Raw genomic sequence first — 5,955 nt, forward strand, 5'->3', positions numbered from 1 at the left:
TATTCTGTTCTGGGTTCAGTAGTCCCTCCTGAATATCATACAATGGTGAATAGATCTCAGCATCTGATCTCAAGGACCTTGAAGTCTAATGTGATTTGAACTTGGAGTACAATTAGTTTCATAATTCTAATATAGTGTATGTTCTCCCTATAGTTGTCCCTACCTACTTAAGTATTCAATATCACAAAAGATGCTGGGACAGAGAATATTTATCCAGCAGCCAAACATCTGGTTGAACAAGTCTTTTAAAACCTGACTTGAATATTCTTCAAGTAACAGATTCATCATCTGTCTCTGGATCCATAGTTGAAGAGGGGATGTTCGGGTATGATAGATTCTCCACTAACATAACATTTGAGAATTCAAGTACAAATCCTCCTCTTCTCCTCTACCCACTGTTGAAGAAACATTGAAAAAAGACCTTAGAAGACATAAACATGTCTCCAGAGGGTTCACAATAATGAAAGCTACTCACTTCCTGGTAAAGAAGAGATAGATTCCATAGCAAAAAAAAAAATACCTTTTTTGATGTGGACAATATGATAACTTGTTTTACTTTATTGTGCGTATTTGTTACAATGAATGGTTTGTTTTGTTTTTCAATTGGGAGAGGTGAGAGTGAGTGAGAACAAATTCTTGTTAATTTAAAAACATACGTTTAATTGCTACAAACACAAATATTGATATTACTAAAGGGAATGATAGGAGTCCATGAGAGAGGAACAGAACCCAACAAAGAGGTTAAGTGCTATGAGGGTTTTTAAGAATGAAGGGTCTTTGCCAGCTATAGTTTTGAAATAATCCATCGAGAGATGTGAGGATTTGTTTATTCTAACTTTAAGATAAAGAAATTGTAGTCCAATGAGATTCAATGCCTGTAGATATATGGATAGATAGATAGATGGTTATTGAAATGAGAGTCAAACAAAACAGGCTTACTAAGATAAAAATATATGAATGTTCACATAGTCGCTCATGCTCAGACATGATTAACAGCCACAGCCAGAGATACTCCCATGGGCCAGACACCTCTGCCATCCTTGCAGCACACTCTTGCTCCCCTAATCAATCTCCAAAATCACCACCAGGGATGTGGGGAAACCTTAATGCTCACATCCTGCTTACAACACCCTCTTGTTGGTCATTATGAGATTTACCTTTTGTTCTCCATCTCCAGGATCTTTCTAATCCCATTCCATGTCTCTATAGCCTCATAGATCTAGAACTGGAATGAAACTTAGATGCCATCAAGTCTATCACCCTCATTTTACAGATGAAGAAACTGAAATCTATCCATTGTGGCTTCACTATATAGGTCTATCTTTGCAAAATATTTCAGGATAGTTGGCGTGTATTGCACACTGGCTTTGAGGAGAGATTCTAACGTTTTTCCACTGGAAAGAGAGAGAATAGCTCTCACATGCATCTGTGTACACTTAACCTCATAATGGGGAATATGGGAGAAAGATTCAAGGAAGAGGCACTGTCCATTTATCATTCATTCTATTACTTTGTCCATTTGGATCTTTGAAGTATAAAATTTTATCTAAAACCATACCCTTAAGGAATCCATGAGGGCTTTATTAACATGTCCTAGGTTCCCTAGGCAGTGAGCAGAGTTCAGAGATATGAAAGGGTCAGTGGTAATATTGGTTTATAGCTGGCAGTAACACAAGGAAGACCAATCCATGGATACTTAGGAAAATAAAGGAGTAGATGCCCTAGAAGAGGGTGAGAATCTGTTGGCAGAGTTGATTAAAAAAGGGGATAAAAGTCATAGAGACATAATTAGTGGGTCCAGAAATGAGTGAAATAAAGTCAAGGTCTTAGTACTCTCCTCTGAGCTTAGAAGGTGCTTCCCAAATACTTACCTCAACTCTTACTGTCCTGATCACTGAGCCCCTCCTTTCATTGTTGGCCCTCATGGACATTTCAGCTATATGGGTTTCCTATAAGAATGATAACAAATAGGGTAGACTAATAAATGTGACCATAGAATAGGTTGGAGAGCAGATCTCTCTCATCCTCTTCATATTTAGCCTTACTCCTACGTTCCCTATACTACAGTCAGTTTCTCCACACTGATCCCTTCCACCATGCCTAAAGTGACATTTGCAAGTCCCTGAGAAATCTGACTCTAACATGCTAGGCATAGGGGAGAATGAAGGGAGATGAGCAGCCCCCTCTTATCTGCTTATCAACACACATGCTGTTTGGGGCAGATTCTATGTGAGAGGAAAGGTTAGAAGAACAGAAGCCCTGCAAAGTCTCCAAGACGAAAGATCAGAAGGACACAAGAAATATATGCATTGCATGAAAGTACACTGAAGAGAGGCCTCTTCCCTATACAAATGGGAACTGACGGGAAACACAATTAGTCTTTAGATTCCTGAGGGTATTGATAATAGAGAGCATAGGTATTCTCAGTAAATTCTAGTACTTCCAAAGGCACTGGGGAAAAAAAAGTTAATTATAATCGGTCAAAAATTGGTGACTCATTACCTGGAGACATAACTCATGCTAGAAATTAAATCTGCCTCCAGAAGGGAGTCAACAAATTCCTATGTAGGACTTTCATTCAATTCATTAAAAGAAAGTCTGACTCTTAGGTACCTGTCATGGTTTCTACTGGCTATTTTTAGTTTGCATGGTGCAGTATAGTGGTTGTTATTCAGTCATTTTTTTTAATTATATAAGGCTGTATCAACAGGCTACATTTTTTAGATCACTTGTCTACTCATCACGTTATCCCTACTCCTTGTATCCTATTTATTTGTGATCATGTCATGATAGTCTATATAGACTGGAAACCCTTGGGTTCAAGGAAAGTGTCATTTTTCACCTTTGTTTGCCCAACGCATGACATTGTGTATTGAACATAATAGGTGCTTAATTGGGGTTGAATTGAATTTTGACATTTATTAATGTCAAATTATGACATTAATAATAATGACAAATAATGACTGAAAATCTTCATGGTTTTTATAGATGAGTACTGTACCTGTGATTTCACTGATATAAGGAACTCCTGAGGGACTAAATGACCTTTAATATTATTGCGCACCAGCAAGTTCTGTGTGGTTTAGAGAGTCTTAGAGAATTGTATAGGGAAGTAAGAGATTAAATTACTTGCCAGGGCCATGAAGGTTATACAAGTCAGAGGTAGGACATGAAGCTAAGTCTTATTATCTTCAAGGTTAGCTGTCTATCTTCTATATCATATTTGTTCTATTAAGCTGTATAACACATACAAAGCAATGAAAATTCAAAGTAATATATGGTACACAGCATGTGGGCATGGTTTGAAAGAACATTATATAACATGAAATATTTGAGCTGGGCCTCATCACATAAGTGTGATTTAAATGACCATGGACTATACAGGGAAAATGCTGTCTATGCATAGGGAAAGTTGTGAAGAAGAATGAACATGGGAGAGTACAAATCCTACATGGGAGATGATGAATAGTCTAGTTTGGATGGAACATCAGTCATATGAATTAGGGTAGGATGGGATGATGGTATACAGAGAAAATATGACCTGATACTGCTAGGCCACAAGTACCAGGCTGGAAGATTGAATTTATAGGATACTCTGGATGTCCAGTCTTAGGCGGAATGCAAAGAAATTCACAGAATCAGAGGATTTCAGAGTTGAAAGGGATCTGAGATTTCTACTTGAATAAGAACCCACTCCACAATAAACTTAACAAGGGAGTCTTCTCTTATTTGCCTGAAGTTCTCAAGTATAGGGAGATCCAGTACTGACAAGAGCAGCACATTGTACTTTTTGGTAACTCTAATCACTACAAAGCAGTTCCTTACATAAAGCCTAGCTTTCCCTCCTTGTCACTACAGGTATTACTCCTAGTTTTGACGTCTGAATTGAACTACTCTTCAAATAATGGTCCTTCAAATACTTTTAAGGCAAGAATAATATGCATCGTAAGCTTTTTCATCACCGAAACAGAGAAACCCTTTGTCTATCTGGAGAATATGAGTAAAGCAGATGATGGAGAAAAGGGAAAGTATGGCTCACAGAAACAAAATAGAGGAGGAAGAAGAAGAGGAGAAGGAGAAGATAAGGAATGCAAGATCATATGAGCATGGACTTCAAGCTAGTAAGGGTTTCAGAGGGCCCGTTTATTTTATACATGTGAAAAAAAAGCCTCAGAGATGATATGAAATTTGCTGAAAGTCATAGAGGCTCTAAGTAATACAGCTAGAATTGAAACAGATCTGACTCCAAGTCCTAGTCATTTCCTTTGCAAAGCTCTGTCATGTGAGGAGGACGTATGGGGAAGGGACATTGTTTTGGATACTTGCTCTGAAGGGAGGTCAGGGACAGAACACAGCCGACAAGGATCTCAAGGTGATCTTATAAAAGTCTTAAATACATCCCATGGCAAGGACTTTGTTCTTGATGAGGTAGAAGTTAGGGACATGAAGGAAATAATTGCTATCCACAGGAATCTCACCATATTGTTTATTCATTTCACACTGATATCTCCTGACCCAAGGTACATTGGTTGAAGGCTCTGGGTGACTTTATCTTTTCTTTTTTGTTATTTTGTTTCTAGACCTCTGTCTCGCAGGAAGGGAAAAAATCAGCTCTGCTGCCCAGTCCTCTGCCTCTCTTTACTTACCAAGATGCTATTTTGCTATAGAATCTATTTTTATAGGTAAGGCATTTTACTTCCTTGGAGTCACTGAAGGACTGAGCATTAGAAGTGTGTAGCACCACAGTTCAGTGGGATATGGCAATAATAGTTCCATACTGGGATTTATTTTAGGCAAATTGAAAGTTTCAAGGTTAAAAGGAAATACTCCTTTTCTTTCAAGAAATAGAGACATCTTAGATTATCTGACTAAGGATATGTGATTTTTCCAGATAAAGGAAGTAAAACTCTACATCCAGAGAGAAAGAAAAAAAGGAACTAAACCAGGCAAGCTGTGTGAGAACAGAATGGACCCAAGTAAATTGCAAAAGAAAAAATGAAGTCTCAGAGAAGACTTTTGTAGAGCTGGTGTTCTGTCCTAATGTAGTGGGAACTATGGATTCTATTACAGAATTATCTTCGGGATCTCTGGGGAAAAGTGAAGAGCTTGCAACATCTTTGAAGAACCAGAGGCAAATAGGTTAATCTAGATGTGGGGACACAAGTAAAATCAGGGAGAGTTCACCCAACATCCTGAGAAGTACTTGAATGAAGCTTGTCCCTTTCATATAGAAGAGAGGCTGAGACCAAAAGTGAGTGTCAAGAATGGCTGAGGTTCAATTAATTTATAATTGTAAAGTTGCAGACCTCAGGAGAGATCAAGAGTGCAGACTCTAAGGGCAGTGAAGGGGAAAGTATTGGAGATCAGTAGGCACAACCTTAAGACAAGAATATAGATTCTTAGCTCTAACATATATTAACTGTAACACAATTAACCATATGTTATTGAGGAGGCACCGTATTAATGATCTATGCAGTCTATCCACAAGTTTCCTTAAGAAAAAAAGGTCCTTAAACATTTCCAAAGGACTCATGATGCAAATTTCCATCCACATCAAGAAACAATTATGGAGTAGGAAGGCAGAATGAAGTAGACTATTTTCCCTTTTACTGCGTTTGGTTTTATTTTTTTTTCTCATGCTTTTCCCCATTCATTTTAATTCTTCTGTGCAACATGACTAATGTGAAAATGTGTTTAATAAGAATGTATGTGCAGAGCCCATATACGATTGCTTGTCATCTTGGGGAGGGAAAGGGGGAACAATTGGAACTTATGGAAGTGATTGTTAAAAATTGAAAACAAATAGATAAATTTTAGAAACAAATAATAAAAATATACTATCATAAAAAAAGTTCCAAGAGAATGTTGGTAACCTAATAACTGCCTTCAAAAAGGCAGTCTAATGAAAATAAGAAAAGGACCTATGGAATTGGACTGAAGAATGAAGAAGACTAT

Source organism: Notamacropus eugenii, chromosome 5 (genome assembly GCF_028372415.1).
Source record: "Notamacropus eugenii isolate mMacEug1 chromosome 5, mMacEug1.pri_v2, whole genome shotgun sequence".
In the NCBI taxonomy this organism is placed as follows: domain Eukaryota; kingdom Metazoa; phylum Chordata; class Mammalia; order Diprotodontia; family Macropodidae; genus Notamacropus; species Notamacropus eugenii.